This window comes from Molothrus aeneus, chromosome 1 (assembly GCF_037042795.1).
Source record: "Molothrus aeneus isolate 106 chromosome 1, BPBGC_Maene_1.0, whole genome shotgun sequence".
NCBI classification, from domain to species: domain Eukaryota; kingdom Metazoa; phylum Chordata; class Aves; order Passeriformes; family Icteridae; genus Molothrus; species Molothrus aeneus.
The window spans coordinates 110,278,050-110,296,420 of NC_089646.1; the positions used below are offsets into that span (position 1 = coordinate 110,278,050).

The 18,371-nt window shown below is 41.2% G+C and overlaps 1 protein-coding gene across 3 annotated transcripts in view; it reads right to left on the reverse strand.

Annotated features, from left to right (window-relative positions):
• NOL4 (nucleolar protein 4) overlaps positions 1–18,371 on the reverse strand; it is a 187,841-nt gene that overhangs the window by 167,574 nt on the left and 1,896 nt on the right. The gene's annotated exons all lie outside the window — the stretch shown is intronic.

The following is an 18,371-nucleotide window of genomic DNA, read 5'->3' on the forward strand; positions in this document are numbered from 1 at the left end:
ACATTTAGTAAAACCAAGGCTGCTAGTGTAGTAGAAATTCTAGTGCCACGTGTCTCTCTTTGTAAATATATTACACCCATTCATTTGCTTGCACTTTATAGGAGTCACTCACTCCAAAATGACTGAAAAGGCTTTGATGCACTTGCACCAACAGAGTCAGGACTGAGTGTGTACTTCATCTATATAATTTAAGCCTTGCCTGCTCTAAGAAAAATATGTTATTACTTTATTGACAAACCACATTGGCTACCCAAACCACATACAAGGCCAGTTGTAGGCAAACTCTAAATTTAAAATTGTATGTCTGCAACTGCCAAACCAGCATGGATCACCAAGAAGATTTTTAAAAGACCATACAGGCAAGCCCTGTTCTGTTCTGTGCAAATAGCCTATTACAGTACTGGATTTTGTGTGCTACAGCCTTTAAAAGGAAATGACACAGTAATTTCCTGTCAAATCAAATCATTTCTAGCATAACTTTTCATTGGGGGTATTCTGCATGTATCCTGAAATTTGCTTTCTGGGGAGACAACAGACACAGCTGCACATCTGGTAAATATGTGTGCTTGGTTTTCATGTAGGGATATACATGAAATTAAATTCAATTTGATTCAACAGTATTTTACTGCCATGGCAAGCTGCTAAATGTAGCCTAGGAAAAATGAACAAACCCTTGAGGTAGCTGTCACCAGCTGATACAATGAGTTTAGGTTGGGGTTTCATTCTGTATCTGGGGTTTTATCCCATCCATCTATTCCCTACTACTGCCCTTTTTCTGTCTTGTTCAGTCATTTTTAACAGTAACCTGCCATCTGAGAGTACTTCACAACACAATGCCATCATTACACTCTCCTCCAGGGGTCAGGAATATTTTTTACTCAATTTTTTTTTTGGACAAATACATTTTAGGATTTCTGATGATACCAAAAAAAATCTTTTTGTATTTCACTCAGATTTTGGATGTTGATGTAAAAAGCATTGCTTCATTTAATTTTTTCCTACTAGATTTTCTGCTCAGATGCTCCTTTTTTTCCTCCCCCCCGCTTTTTTTTGTCTCCTTGTTTCTGCTCATTCCTTCTCCATCCAGTGTATGTTTCAGCCTGTATATTCACTGAAATTTTAAAAATAATCACTTAAGACAACAGTGTCCAGTTGAGCACCATATTGTTTGCTTTCATTCTTCCCAGAACTCAGTTATACAGAGCATCATGAGTTACAGAGACAGAATCATAGAACTATAGAATGGTTTGTGTTGCAAGGGACCTTAAAGATACTCTAGTTTCCAATCCCCCTTCCATGGATGGGGATACCTTCTACCATATCAAGTTTCTCAAAGCCTCATACAACCTGGCCCTGACCACTTCTGGGAATGGGACGCTCACACTGCTCTGGGCAACCTGTTCCAGTGACTCATCACCATTATTGTAAAAAATCTCTTCCTTCTGTCCAATCTAAATCTGCCCTTTTTCAGTTTAAAAAGATTGCCCCTTGTTCTGTCACAATAGACCTGCTGGAAACTCGCTGTCCATCTTTCCTGTAAGTGCCCTTCAAGTACTGAAAGGCTACAATAAGCTCTCCCTGGAGCTTTGTCTTCTCCAGACTGAACAGTGCCAATTCTCTCAGCCTGTCTTTGTAGGAAAGGTGCTCCAGCCCCCAAATCATCTTCATGTCCCTCATCTGGACCCACTCCAACAGATCCATGTCTTTTCTGTGCTGTGGATTGCAGTCTTGGACACAGCCCTTCAGGTGGGGTCTCATGAGAGCAGACCAGCCTGCTGGTCAAACTGGGGGTAATGACTGTGACCAACTCAACTGATGCTATATCAATTCTCTGAGTTAATCCTTGTGAGTTATTGATTATTGAGTTACTGTAGAAATTTATTTTGCTTTTTTGGTCCCACAGAAGTCAACCTATTACTATTAAGAGGCCAAAAAAATAATGGCATTGATGTTGCTTTCACATTTGGTCCTCCTGTGCTGCTGGGTTGCAGCAGAAGGAATGTCTCCCAGTGAGATGGGACCTGGGAAACAGGGTCTTCAGCAAGTTTACTAGAATGCTCTCCTTCTCCAGATCTTGCTTTGTGGTGCACCATTTTCACATAGTCTTTTTCACGTTAGCTTTTACAATCTGGTTTGTAAACTTCTGAAACGGAAGCTTCTAGGCTCCCCTACTCTGAGGCCAAGTTTTATAAAATGTAAGATGTATTCAGTGTTCCTATCTCTATAATTAAATTTGTCTGATTTTGTTATTTTGAGCACCTTCTGAATTTTTTTCAAAGAGCTTACTAGGCATTATGTTGAAAGGATTCTGCTCAAATTATATCCTTCATTCTCTCACTTTGTTTTAAGGATAATTACTTAACTGATATTTGGATTAATGAAATAGGGTATGGAAAATCACTAAATTGCCCTGAAAAATCTCACAATTTAGGAAAAAAAAAACCCTGCTTTTTTATTTCCTGGTTGCTAAGTCTACACGGTCCACCTGGGAAAGTTGCAGAGTTTAAAGTGGAAGTTCTCAAACATGAGCCTGCAAGATGATTTATTCATTAATAAATCAACAGTCTCTAGAACCACACTAACTACCCACACTTTATATACTCATCAATCAAAAGGCTGATAATGAAATATCCGTGGTCCTTGAGAGATTTTGAGAAGTGACAGGGAGTGGTTGCTAAGACAATCTTTTCTATACAGCTGAGGGGATTGCTAAAGGATTTTTGTATGAGGGGTTTTTTGACACAAAAGTAGAATTTTCACGAGCATTTGACTGGAGATGGGATTTTAAAAGAAAAAATTACAAACACCATGGGACTCACAATGAAATAGTAACAGTTGATAAGACTCCATTTTTGAGCTACTTTAACATCTATAAAGAAAAAGAAAGTTTCCTGATCTTTTTTGACATTGACATCTTTAGGATACAGATACAGTTTTGTGGTTAGTTTTTCATAAAATAATTAAATTTTTATTTCCATGTGCGATTATTACTATTGGTCAGATACCTTACTAACTTTTTAGGTCCCAGAAGCATTCTCTTAAAGACAAAAGGAGTCCTCCAGCTGTATTCTATGCCACACAGTCCAGCCTTTAGTGAAGCTGATAAAAAACACTTTTCTCTTGTTATGGCTAAAAAAGAAACCTCTTCTAGTACTTGAGGCTAAAGACATTCCTCCTATCTACCCACTCTCTCCAGTTTCTGGGCTGTCCCATCAGCTACATGGCAGAAGGGACCCACAGGTCTTCCTCAGAAGAACAGACCTGGCTTCAAAATATGTCATAATATTTGCACATCAGGGGCCCAAGTCCATGTTTTCTTATCACAACCATATGCAAATGTTTTTATTGCCTGTAATAGCCAGTGTAATACCTTGAGGGCCAAAAATGTAGCAACACTATTTTCAACAACAGCTGTAACTATATACTATGCTACACACCATACAGCCACCTGCACAGGGTAAAAAAGCACCAGGGCTGGTAGCAAGACATGTCTCATGTGCTGGGTTCTGGCAAAAGCTGAAAGCAACAGTGAACACCAGCAGTGACAGTGGCACGAGGTTTTATTTCCATTCCCTGCCCCTCAAGTCACACCAACCATGACACATTGCTATTTACAGCAAGTATTTGTAGCTGCCGTGACGCTGCACAGCAGGGTCTTGTGTGGCATCATGGTGAATTTTCTTACATTTGGGGCTTGTTTCCAAAGTCAAAGGCTTCCTTAAGTCAAGCCCAAGGCCTGTGCTGACCACAGGCTACATTGCCATGGTGCAAGTGCACTGCAGGTGTGCAGGACAGCCCAATGCAATAGGCACCAGCTGTATCACTGCATACACACACCAGCACCCATGCACAGCAACAAGGGAACAGGGCTGGCTGGCGCTGAAACCCATCCATGGCTGCCCACACAGCTCCTCCAACAGACAAGGGCATCACCAGCAAGTCCAGAGGAGGGCCATGAAGCTGACAAGAGGACTGGAGCACCTCCCCTACAAAGACAGGCTGAGAAACTTGGGGCTGCTCAGCCTGGAGAAGGGAAAGCTGCTTGGAGACCTCACAGTATCTGAAGGGGGCCTATAGGGAAGCTGGAGAGGGACTCTTCATCAGGAATTGTAGTGACAGGACAAAGAGCAATGGGTACAGATTGAAAGAGGGGAAATTTAGGTTAGGTGTCAGCAAGAAATTCTTTCCTGTGAGGGTGGTGAGACAAGGGAACAGGTTGCCCAGGGAGTTTGTGGATGCCCCAACCCTGGCAGCTTTCAAGGCCAGCCTCGATAAGGCCCTGAGCAACCTGGTCTAGTGGGAAGTGTCCCCGGCCATGGCAGGGTGTGTGGGATGATCTTTAGGTTCCATCCAACCCTTAATTCCATGATTCTATCACCCATCCATCTCCAGCATAACGCTCCCTGTCCCTGCAGCAAGCACTACGCCGGGCAGGCATAGGGCATTCAGTGCACTGAAAATAAACTGGAGACGATGTTCCGCTGTACCTCACACGGTATTCCCTGCCCGCACTGGGTGCAGGCTGATGGCTGTGCAGGGGCTGTCCGTGCCCACCGCGGCGGCACAAAATCCCCCCTCGCCGCAGCCACCCGCAGCCCTTTCCCCGGAGGGTTGGCACAGCCTCTCGGCCCGGGATGCGGCAGGCGCGGGGGGAGCGGGCCCAGGGGCGGCCGTGGCCGCACAGGTGCTGCCGCAGCCCGTCGCCATGGGAACGGCGCTGCCGAGGGCGCGGTGGCCGGGCCCGGCCGGGCCCCCCGGCCTGCCTGTGGGAACGACGAGCGGGTGTGGGTGTCTGTGTGTGTGTGTGTGTGTGTGTCTGTGTCTGTGTCTGTGTGTGTGCGTGTGTGTGTGTGTCTGTGTGTGTGTGTCTGTGTGTCTGTGTGTCTGTGTGTGTCCCGGAGGTATTGCACTGTTTCCATAGGAACAGGCGGGGGGAGGCGATGGCGGCACAGCCGCACCCTCTCCCCGCTCCCCCTCCCCCGTGCCCTCAATGCCAGCCCGAGCCCTGAATCAATTAATGGAGCCGGCACCGGGCTGGGAGAGGGCCGAGGCCTGTGCCCCCTCTCGGGGCAGCCCCCGCACCCAGCTGGCGTCGCGGCCGCGCTGCTTCCCCGGGGGGACCCCGGGACGGGGGTCCCCGAGGGGTGGCCCGGCAGATGGTCCCTCCGCAGCCGCCCCCGTTCCCCGTCCCGTCCCCGGCGAGGCGCGCCCGGGGAGAGGCGCTGGGGAGCCCCGGCCGCACCCCGGGGACACCCGCGGGGAGAAGGGCGGGGGACATGCACACAACAACAACAAAACCCCGTCCCCGCACGGCTGTTTACGGCACCATATGGCTGCAGGGGGAGGGGTGAGGGACATGTCTGCCGAGCCGCCGCGCTCATTATGTCCGATGGAGTCACGGTCACCGCGCCTCCGCCGCTCCCGGGGCGCGGGGGGACACCCCGCTGCCCGCTGCCGGGGGCGTGCGGCCGAGGGACCCTGGCAACCCCCGGTGGGGACTCCGGGGAACAAACACACAGCGGGCTGGCTGCCCTGGGGCGGCCGGAGAGGGAAAAACCAACTCCCTTCCCCAAAGTCTATCTCCAGATCTGCTAACATCTATGTATAGCCTCGGCGTAAAGATGAATGTATGGGAGAGAGCTCTATTTTGGATCAGCAATACTTGAAACGTGAAAAGGAAAATACGAAATAAAAAGGTCTCCTGTTGTTTCCTTGGGGTTTTTTTATCGGTGGGGTTTGAGAGGAAAACCTGACCCATTTCGGGGCATCTCTGTCTATGGTTGGCACGTAGGAAGGGCTGGGATGGAAGCCCTGGGCATCAAACGCTAGCCCGAGATCCACAGCGATTAATGCTATTTTTTCTTTCCGAGCGAGGCAGCCATTCATTTCAGAGTAATCCTTGCTGCACGGCGCTGATGGAGGCACGCTCAGTGCAGCGCGTCCTGCCTCTGGAGAGCTTTCTCGGCCGGGGCAGGGAAATGCTTTGAAATGGCTTATGTCTTTCCTCTCAATGATTCATAAGATAGGTGCTAAACCTTGCCATTATTAGAGAGATAAAATCCACAGACTATGGGGTCTGATAATAGGCAACTATGCTGTTATCCATATTACCTTGTAAAATTGAAGTATTGATTTTTTTAAAGCATGGTTTGCTACTTAGCAGACCAATCCCACTACTATTGTAGTCAGTGAGATTTTGTGATTGACTTGAGTGGGAACAGCTTTTTGCCTTTAAAATGGTCTATTTCACATTATTATGGTAATATCATTCAGCAACGCTTAAAATTGGCCTTCTTGGCCTTGGACATTTTAAAAGATTTATGTAAAAATTATTTCAGCTCAACTTCTTCACCTCATTTCTGCTCATGTTTTGTCCAAAGTTTTGTTTGAATAAATCCGTCAGATAACTTAGTGTTCCAGATGGTTGCGGGTGGACTGGACCTAATAGATTCTCCAGTTATGTGTGTTAAAGTGTTTTTTTGTTTTGGTTTGGCTTTTTAATTTTACAGAAGCCTAGATTTAGAAACCCATTTGTAGATCTCCTGTTGTGTGCAGCTTTGAATGCATTTGGTTTCTCACCAAAATAGCATGCCTTCCAAAGCAAGATTAAAAATATTAAAATGCAGCCAGCACAGGGAGTGGTTCAGTTCGACTGATGCCACAAAAATAGGCTGATCCTCCTGCCCATAGATAACATACATCTGAATCTTGGCACCTGCCATTGGATTGGAATTCAAAATGAGAAACAGCAGGCCTCGAGGTCTGGAAATAAAGGCAGCATAGGGGGAAAAAATGTTCTCTGCCAATTAGTAAATAATAAACTGCAGCAGTAAAGACAAATGACAAGGATTGAGGAAAACACACTGTGGGCATCAGATAGATATTGGGGCTATGACACAATGGTAAACATGTCCAAATTCAAAGTGCTAGGTGTATCTAGTACCTATATTAAGTGTTTGCCTATTTGTGTAACTAAAAGCTTTTTAGTGTCTAGCAACATTCTGCTTAGCTACTTTTTGCTACATCATGCTGTGATACTCATTGAAATAACTGTTGACTAATAGACTCCAATTTGTAATAAATGGATAAATGGTTGGGAATAGACATTTAACCAAAAGTCTGCTGATATCAAATTTCCTTGAGAAAATGCTTCCCCCTATGCCTCCCCCCCTGCCCCCCCAAAAATTGTTTCATCTTCCACACATTTCCCAGGCAGTTTTGTTATGCAGTTAATATCTTAAGGTTGTTCTCTGCTTTCAGGTAGCTGACAGGTATGCCTAGCTGCTTAAATACTACTTTTGAAGATCAGAAGTAGTTTTATTAGCCAGTGAACAGAAAGCATCTGTCTTCTTTTGCCTGCTTTATTTCATTAGCGTTATTATTATTATTATTATTATTATTATTATTATTATTATTATTATTATTACTGTGAAATGTGTAATATGTGTTCTCTAGGTTTATTTTATTTTCCTCAGCCTTCATCTCTTCCAAGGCTGACTTTCTTGCTTTAAGGATCAGCTCATAGGAAGCTATTAAGCCAAAGTTTGTTTTTACTTGATTGGCTTTAACACTTCACTCCATTTGCTCTCTCATCTCACTTTCCTTCCACTCTTATTAGAAGCAGGATTGCTCTAATGCAAATATAGTTCAAAGAGACAGAAAAAAGAGAAGGAGATCTGAATTCTCGTCATAACAGATGTCCTAATGCAATATCCATAGAAAAGGGAGATTATTTTAAAAATAGTAAACAAACAACCTCAACAGTGTAATTGAGGGTGAATATATGTGTTGTGTGTGTTTACTTGGTGAGAGATGCTCGTTTATTTGACTTAAATATATGTATGGCTTAAAGGATTGAAATCAAGCTTATTCTCTGGTTTGGTTTATTCCTCCTTGAACAATCAGAACTTGGGGATTTCTACAACAGAGAGCTATCTGCACAGTGCACTGCATTGAGTGCACTCTGATGTTGCGGAAGATTATAACCAAAGAGGTGGGAGCAGGGTGCCCCTGTTGTTATTTTAGAGCTGGATTTGGCCTTGCCGTTACTAAACCTTTCTCGATATTTTTATACATTTTATAAACTTCTCTATATGCTTGTTAAGCACCGGTCTCTAGCACATTGGAATTTACCTTGGCAAAACCAGGTAGCGCTGACATACACATTATTCTTCACAAATAGAAAAAAATATTGTCTAAATGTATCCTATTGAGAGTTCAGTCATTGCTACCCAGCACCAGCTGATGGGGGCATTGAGTGCCCAGGGCATTGGTTTTTGGGTGGACTCCTCCCTCGGGCACTGACCATTGCAAAGCCCAAGCATCAGTCAGGGCTGCATTATGTCTTCAAAACAGGGGCACAACCTTTGTTCCAGAAAATTTGTAAGAATTGTTCACAGACCTTCTGCTGTTCCTGTCCCAGGAGGGGATTTCACCCAGCATGATTTAGGATGACAGGATGGGTCCTTCAAACCTCACAAATGTCACGGGCTTAACTCCTTCCAGCTTCCTTCAGATACAGTTTTTCAGCTTTATTGTAGGTCTATTGGTTTACTTTAAAATATTATCACTTAATCATCTATATTGTACTTTACTTATTTGCCTGCTTTTAAATTACAGCAAGAATGATAATGCAAATTTCTTGAATGTTTTGAAGTCTGTATATGTGAAAATTTTCCTGACTTTACATCCATTAAAATTAAATTTATTAAAAAAGAAATCTTGTAATTACCTATAAATTCATTAAAATTCAATGATAAGAAGCAGAAAAAATAAATAGTTCATTACAATTCTATTAATTGAAATGTTCTACTCATTAATAAAATTTGACCTGCTTTCTCCTATTTAGGAATGCTTTTTCCTACTCAGCTTTTGAAAACAGTCCTTTTGCTTCCAGTTCAAAATGGAAGATTCAATTAGGAACAGAGGTTAAACAGTATTTTCAGTTCCACAGTTTCCTTGAAGTCTGATGTATCTTGCCAAAATTGGGATGAAGAGAACAATACTGAAATTTTCTATATAGAGGGGCAATTTAAAACGAAGAAATTAGTCTGATTTTAACTAGCTTTATTCACTTCCAAAGCTAGCTTTATTTTATATTGCTTTATATTTGCTTAGATGCAAATTTAACTATTTGAAAGCTCCCTATATGCCCAGTTCAACTCTCAATTACACCAAAACAATGATAATGAGGCCTTCTACATTAGTAACATGTGGCAGAGGATTTGTGTAAGTTTTCAAAAAAAAAACACAGGGTCATTGTGCAAGAAGTTTACAATAAACGTCCTTTTGAGAATTCTGTTTTTTGCTGCTGCATTCATACAGAATTTACTATCCAATTTCCTTGTTGGATAAGCCCAAATTTAGACAAAAAGGGATAAGTAGATGAGATCTGCCTGAACTACAGTTTTTAGATGGATGGCTGGCATTCAAATATAGCACTCATTAAAAGAATGCTGACTGTTTGCTCAGTAAAAATTAAATACTTCAGTATTACAGCAACCATAACCAGGGGGCTTTGCTGAACTCTCATAGTATAAAAAGATAAAGGTTATCAAAAGATGTCATAAAAAAAGCTATGAATATGTCTAGATTAAAGGAGGAAGGAAGGAGCTACATTCTTTTTTCTTTTCCACTGCCATTTCTTGAGAAATGCAATGGGACAAGTCATCTAATTATATATATGCCATACTTCCTAGTCCCATTGGTCAAAAAGCAAAGACTTTCAGGAATTGTCATCATTTGAATGAGCTAATTCCTCTCATATTTGTCATTAATTCTCTAACAATTCTGCTCTTTTTTCTTTTCTTCCCACCACAGTAAGGGTTTGGTAATAGTCTTGACAAATACACACATTCAAAAAGCTGGAACAGGTAGACAAAAATACAGAGGTGAAAGCAGCACATTCCTTCTCACCACAACTGCAGTAAACTGTAAACCAGGGCTAGCTCATTGCAAACTTTCTGTGTAAACCACAACAATCTCATGCACTGGTTCACATAGTGCTGGACCTCAGAAACTTGATTGTCCCCCCGCTTCCTCCAGACTAGTGATATCACCAGAGCAACCAGCCACAGAAATTGCTACAGCCCAAGTGAGCAACAAACCATCTAGTACCAGACTGCAAGGGAGTCTGCAAAAGATGTTTCAAAGCTCAGTAATTGGTAAATAAACAAATTCCTAACCAAAATACTGTGCCTTATGCAATAATGACCGATTTATTTTCCACTGCTATAGCATCAGCCAACCTAAGACACACCTAAAACTTATTAAGCTATTCAAGAAACAAGAGCATGAAGGCTGAGACCACCAGCATTGTTAAAATTCAGTACAAAGTGGAAGGGGGTGGGAGGATGCTGGGATTTCAAGATGCCCCACCAGTCTTTCCTTGTGTTGAATGGATGGGCTGGAACACGTCTCACCCTGATAAGAGGCTCTATGGGACAACACCTGGAGAGATGCTGCAAGACACCAGGTGGGAGCCAGGCAGAGAGTTCATGCCATCACACCAATGCCCTCACTCCTGGTGGCACAGAGCAGGAAGGGCATGAACATGACCTTGTCCTCACTTCTGCTCCAGCCTGCAAAGCTGAACTGACATAAAGAGCATGCTACATCCTTATGAGAGCCACAGAGCTCCTGTAAAATCCTTGGAAGAAATTTTGGATTAATCAGTCAGGGTTTCTCTAGGGACAGCAGTGCAGACTTTCCATTCCCAACACTTTGGTTTATAAAAATGGCTTAGCTTTGAATTATCTTCTGAGATGGTTGTCAAAAGAGCCTTGGGACATGAAATAGAATTTAAAAGGGTAGTGACTGAATTTTCTCTGCTGTTCACCAGTATTTACACCGCACTATTTCTCTCACTTTCTTTCTACCTCTTACATGTCTGTTTTTTGCTGAACATTTTTTCTCTTAATGTTTATCTTTTTGGTATATAACCATTTTTTTGGAAATAACCATTTTAACTACTTCTCATGTAAGTACCCTTTTTCTTTGATGAGCTTGGTTACCTTCCATGCACCTTTCATCTCTTGCAACCTTTTAGTGATGAGATAAATACACTAAGCATGCCATTAAAGGCAAGGACATACCATTTAATGTATGAGAATAATAAGTTTTCAATGTTATTCTCTATACTTTTTCTAATGCCGATTTTTGTTACATGTGCCATGCTCATTTTGGATACACTTATTGATTTGTTTGAAACCATTCCTAAATATTTCCCTTGAGATATTACACTAATTCCCTATATTTTAGATGTGATTGAAAGGCATGAATTCTTCCTTTCCTCTCCAAAAGCTAATATCATGATGGCATAAAATGTAAATTATCTGGCAACAGTCTGTAGGGAATTCTGCCTGCCATCATTTCTCCCTTTTTTTCCCCTTTGTTACAATATTTCTATTTTAGCTCCCAAATCTTCTTTGACTTAACCTAATTAATTTGCATTTCCATATATATATATGTATATATATATGGTGGGGGGTGTTTACATACACACATTGGAGTGCATTGCATAGCTCTCAAATACTTGCTGTGGTTTTCCCAGTTCTTCATCAGTTTTAATTTGTCATCATAGCCAAAGCTACAACCCTGCTTTAATAAAGTCTGTATCAGACAGCCACAAAATCCAAACTAGTTCCACCAACCAGCTCCAATTCATATTTATGCTTAAGATAATTTTTAATGACTCTTACTGATTTTTTTTTCTTAGTGTTGACATATGGTCCACTATCTCTTATTTCTGTGAGCTATCTTTACTATCCAGTTTTTCCCTTTCTAGTACATTCTTGTCCATACTGTGGCATCATTGTCACATATAGTGCCAAATAGTATATTTTAGTAGTATTTTAGGTACTTCATTCTTAAGTTCTTTAGTGGTTTTGAATTTGTGCAAGTCGCAGTGATGCGCTGCAATGTAATACCCCCTCTTTTTTATTTCCCTATTTCTGAACATTCTTCAATTTTATAACCTGAAAAATGTAAACCCAGGATAGATATTTCTTTATCACCCACATCAGAAAAGATACACACTAAAAAAAATAAAGTTTTGTGAAATGTGTTTATAGTCCTCATCTTTCCTTTCCAACTGAAACCTCTGGCCATACCTTAGCTGTTCTTCTCTTACTGAATATAATTACCTGTATAATGATTTACCTGTTACTCATCTTCTATCAGCTCAGGGTAGTGAAAGTCCATTCCTAAATGTGATTTCCTATATACCAGCACAGTGCTGCTTTACCCTACAGATAGGTCATGATTTAGTGGCAGCTACTCCAGCTCTGGATCTGCCTTGAACAGAAGTTTTCTACAAACTGCACCTGGCAATATTAGTAGTGGTATGTGTAAGTCCAGAGGCAACAAAAAGAGCAATCACAAGTCATAATTACTTAAAAGTTTTACAGTGAGTTAGATTCATAAGTCATTTAAGTGCAAGTAATCTCACCACGTAAATTTTCTCTAAGTGCAGTCAAAATGTTGTAGCAACCATGTCTGGTATTAAAATCTCTGGGGTAACAAAATGTACAAAAGCTTCAGACACACAGACCTTACTATCAATAAAATACATAAAACCTCTCTTTTCCCTAAGGAGTTTAATAACAGGCTCTTAAGTAAAAAAGGTTGAATGGGTTTCATCCTAGGCAGAAGTAGGTCATTTGATAAATGTTGCCCTTCCAAGTCTATACAGAATATTTGTTTCTGAAAAAAAGTCTCTACTTGAGGTTAAGTCTGACATAGATCAGTTTTATTAAGTAAACTGTTCACTACAGATAGCCCCTTAAGTTGAGGAGTATCCACATATACAAGGAAATGTTTCAAACACCCCATTTGAATTTCAACAACTAGGCTGTAATGCAGCCTAGATGCACACAGTAACTGTCAAGTTTTGCAGCTTGCAGAGTTATTGAATAAGCAGTTAGAAGCCTGTACAACTGTCTGTGACAAAGTTGATCATCACTAAGAAAATCCATGTGCATCGGAAAAAATCAATGCCATAACTTGTGGCATTTCTTTCCTCTATATTGACAATGCCTGGATATTGTATGTTCATAAACCATTAAAAAATACCTTGCTAGTAGAATTGTAAAGTTTTGAGATTCATCTATTTAAAGAGAACAAAAGGGTAATTTAAGCAAGCTGCGGGATCACTTTCAGCGTTCTTGCGGGACAATGGCAACGACTCTTATTGCACCAACTACCACTGCCTGACTTTTCTAAAGTCAAGAGAGACTTCTGGCAGGTTTAAAACAACATAGACAAGACAAAAACATCTTTTACATCCTGTGAAGCTCTACTAATTTGGGCAAGTGTGATGACCAGTCAACCTACTCATCAAGGAACACAAGATGCCTGTGCTGCTCTGCGATGCATGGGAGGCTGCAGAATCTGCTATGATCCTCCCTCCTGGAGAATGTGTTTCCTGCCATGCTGTCTCATGATCTTTCTCCACATCTACCTCATTTATATGCTCTGCTTATTTTGTTCCTCTTTTACCAGCAAACTCTCAACAGGTGTATCCTGCATAACTGGGGAAGATTGGGACCCAAATAGCTTCCTTCAGACCAAACCTAACAGCTGCTAGTTGTCTCCTTTCAACAGCAGACAAACTCACAGTTCAGTGTCAGCCAATTTTAATTTATTTTTGTAGTGTAAAGTGAAATTTGAATCATTAACTCCCACATTCATCCAGCACTGGCACTAGCCTTCTTCCCCCAGGGGCCTGTGTTCATGGGAAGCCCTTTCTACCTGCAGTGTCTCTGTGTAGTCTCCCCAGATCCTGTCTCTTTTCAGTCTAGAGTTGAACAACAGCAATGTTGATCACCCCAGAGGACAGGGAAAGAAAGTTTCTCCATAAAAAGATCAGAAAAAGTCCTATCAGGCTGTACTGATGCCTAACAGCTCATTTTAGCCCTAACCTTCCAGCTTATTTCCCACTGATCACATAGCTATGTAGCCAGAAACAGCATGCAGTACATCCAAAGAAAATCAGGGCTGGAGCATCTGAGCAGCAGCCCCTGCATCATGACGAAATCCAGTGCAGCTTCACTGACAAGAGACTCAGGGTAAGAATGAAGAAACAAGTTCACTTATCACCTCTGGCTTCTGAGCAAAGGTTCACAGAAGCATGAAAATCAAACTGTGAGGTTTTATTTCTGATTACTGGAAAGATTTGGGCTTTTGAGCTGCAAGTCTGGCCTTTGCCCAGGTGATAGCACTGAATTTTTCATCCTGTCTCTCATTACATGTGTATTTATGGGACACATACATCAGTGCTAGGTTTTGTTTGCACACTGCTACACCCTATTTCATGTTTCTAAAGTCAAGTCAACATTTTCTAACCTTAAAACGCTTCATTTTTAAAAATCTGCTCTCCTTGGTTCATTTTTCTTTGAAAATTCCAACTCAACATTGTTACTAAGAAATCTCAGCTCCTCCTGTCCATTTGCCTCTCTCACACACGCATGTGGAGATGGCATCCTACATATGGGCGCTTTAACATTTTTTAATTCCAGGACAGAGTTATTCTCTTGATTCATGAACACTCCCCTGAATGCCTGCATTAAGAGTTGCCAACTAAACCAGTTTTGTTCCATCTGCTGTGACCATTTTCCAGCACTCCCTCTCTGATTCACCAGCATCCCTCCTCACTGGCTCCATCGGGAGGTCTGCAAACAGCAGGGCAGAGGCTGCGGGGAAAGGGAGGAGACAGAGCTCTGCAGACCTCAACAGGGGTTAAGGAAAATGTGGTTGGCAGCTAGAGCAGGGTGGATATGGCAGGGTTTGAATACCACTCCTGAGCCTGGAAGGTGCACTTAATGGGACTATAAAATTCCTGCAGCATTGTACCTTGGGATAAATTATAGCTCACCCTCAGCATCACCTTTCTGCAGTGCTTACTGCCATTATGTGCTGGCAGTTCACTGGGCTACAGAGCTACCAATGTACATTTGACAAACACTTTTATATTTTTTTTTTCTATGGATGGGTACAAAAATGGGGAGAAATGCAAAAAAAAAAAAAAAAAAGCTTATTTTCAAATTGTTACAAAATGCCCTAAAATAATGAACAATTTTAAATGTAAGATAGTTTAAAGCAATCAATTTTGACCTATAAGCTATTTATGTTGTGATCTGTTTTTTTCTATTGTTCATAAACAAAATAATTTATCTAAAAAGAAAAGCAATATAAACTGTATCTATCTACTATTATTCATGTCCAACAGAACAAGAGGTGGGTTGGGACATAGCCTGTTCCTTAGAGCTGACTGGTCTATAATTTTAAGCCTTAAATCCTGTAATTGGGTTCAGTAGTACAGCCCTGCACCTGCACAAAGCCTTGCTGGTCTGCTAGCAGCAACCCATGAGGTACCAGATCCTCCTGGAAGATGTGAAGATTTAAGCTAAACAAAATTCGGTTTCAGAATGAAAGTTCATTCTCTGCTTATATTTGGAAAATATAGAAGAAACCACAGGAAAATTCATACATTAGGTCTGTGATATCACTAAAGTCAATGGAGTAATTTCAAATTAGTAATGACATAAAAGTAATCTGAACTTGGCCTTTGAGGTTAAATTCTATTAGTTTGCTAATACTGTGTAAATTCTATATTTAAAAGCTATCCTGCAGTCATCTTGGCCCTTCTTTTTCAACGGAAAATTCTGATTAAAGTCCACTGATACAGCTTGGGCCATTATTTTATAACTTCTTTTTAAATCAAGACTAATTTTTAGGATCCATATTTGTGCCCACACCCAACATCAAGCCAGAGAAAGAAGAGTGGTGAGGAGAAATTTGTTTTCAAGTTGCCAATCAATAAATAGCTCCAGCTAAAGAAAGTATGCAGAAAATAAATTTTAAAAATACACCATAAATATCCTGTATATGGTTAGAAAGGATATCTTACTAGAGATACTAGTTCCATACTTCCTCATTGTTGGTGAGTACCAACTATTGAAAGTCAACAGTCACAACCATTTGGCATATTTGTTGGCCTAACCTGTTTTATTTATACAGCGTGTCTAGGCTAGACATCATTTTGCTGCTTTCACAAAGTGCAGCTTGGGCTTGATGCAAGAAAACCTACAGTGGTGACAGAAACAATCTGAAAAGTTGCAGAAGTAAAATACTCACTAGGTTGCATATAGGAATACCTTAAGCATACAGAAATACCTTACTGTGTGCTGTCCCACTCTGGACCTAAAATGGCTGTTTTGCAGGGAATGTTGTTGCCTGGTGACCAAAAGTGCATCTCCTAGGCCACAGAGGGATGTGAACATTCAGAAATTGATTTGTTCCTGTTGCTCTTGAGGAGACCATACCCGTAAAATAGATTAAGCCAGCACATAATCATCTATGCATTCTCCTTGCTGGCATGCTTAAACTTGATACTGAAGGCAGGCCTGTGATTTTGAGCTACTTATCAACCAGGCAAGGGAAAAGCAGAATAATACCTCGTGCACTACTGCCCACAGAATATGAAAGTAGATCAAGGCTGAGCTACTGTGAGGCTGCAAGACACCCTGCTTCAATTAAGTCTGTGTTGTACATCTAGGCTGTTCCGGTGCAACCTCCCAGTTGCTATCAGGCTCTCTTTCTTTCATTAGAATCAAGTAGTTAATTAGCCCCAGCCTGTCCTCTCTCCTTCTCTCTTTCCCTTTAACGCAGCAGTAATGATGTCTAATTACCAGCAGCAGTGGATTACAGCACCATCAGGAGCAAATCTCTCTGGCTGACAGCAAAGCTGAGCAGCAAATCTTAAAGCTTCAAGGAGAGAGTAATTCCTAACAAAGTATTTGAATATTTGCTTATTTTTGACCAGCTTGTAACTGTAGAGTCCAACTTGTAATTTCACCCGTCCTGTTATTGAACAGGGAGTGCTCATGCAGTGATTAATTTTAAATTGAAACTAATTTTACCTATGGTGAGATCAAGTGATGGACAAAAAGAGGGAGAGGATGAAGGAGAAATTCACAGTTTGGAGCTCTGCTACCTTTTGGGGCTACCTCTGAGGACTGGACAGGCCCAAATGTATGGGATAACCATGAGAGAGGGGAGGAGAAAACAATGATGATCACAAATTTAAAAACTCTTAAATAATAATTAAGAGTTAAAGAAATGAGAGAATGGGCTTTTAAGGCTCACCAACAATTACTGTCTGATGAAAATCCAATTTTTCCCCCCTGTAACTTATCATTCCCATCTGGGTGAAATTCTAGACCTCTTGAAGCCAATAGGAGCTTTGCCACTGACTTTCTCTGTGCCAGGGGCTGCATCCCTGTTCTGTCAAACATGTTCTTTCTGAGCCTTCAGTGCCTGGCAGGCACTGCCCCAGCCCTGGCAGCAGCTCATACAAACCACTGCCACCCTGTGGGTCTGCTCAAATACTCCTCTGCCTTTTGTGGTGGGATAGTGACACCAGATTCATGGGTTTAGGAGGGGCTGGCATTTGTTTTTCAGAGCTGAATGTTGCAGAACATCCCCTTTTCCCATTTATGTTGGACAACAAATTTCTGATGGCCAGCAGGAGGAAATTGTACATATGTATTCTGAAAAGGTTTATATGTCATTGCTCAGGTTATATACAGATATGCAGGAATTGCTTACAGATAGGTCATGCTAACTTTTCCTTTCTTGATTTCATTACCAGTCCTAATTGTATTAGAATTCCTGCTTGGTTGCTAAACTATATGAAGAGAGTTACTCCTATATGAATATAAATACATGTATAGGGCCATACAGAGACATTCACAGCTAAGGGTGGGATTCCCACAAATGTACATAAGGTGAGACCTGCAAGATGCTCGACCTCTCACTAAAATCCCTTGTGGGGAAAAAATAAAAATAAAAATTGATTCTGTGTTCTTAAAATAGAAAACAGGATGGAAGGTGGCTTTCATGGCCTAGCAAAGGTGAGAGAAAATAAACAAGCTTATCATCACTGAGTCTTGTGTTTCAGAGGACCAGAAAAGCACTTAATTTTTAAATTCTATTGTGTAAAATTAAGGTTATCCTCTTTATTTAGTTCGGTAGTCAATGTCATTTTTAAAATACCGAATTTGCTTACAGTTTTGAACTCGTAGTGAAAAAAATAGTCTTGGGAATAAACAATCTTGCCCACTGGCCCTTCAAAATAATTATTTCAGTGAGCAGAAGAGATATTTAAAAATACTAGCTAATTGGAGATTTCTGCTTTAGGCAACCTTTTTGTTATAAATTGTATCTATGGTACTGTCTGGGCTCAGAGATGAGCAATCAATCTTGTAACACTAAAACAGAGATCTGCCAAATCATCTGAATCTATAGACAGACCTGAAACACTTCAGTGAATAAAAAAACATTGAGAAAGAAAAAACTGTCCAGAGCTTCTC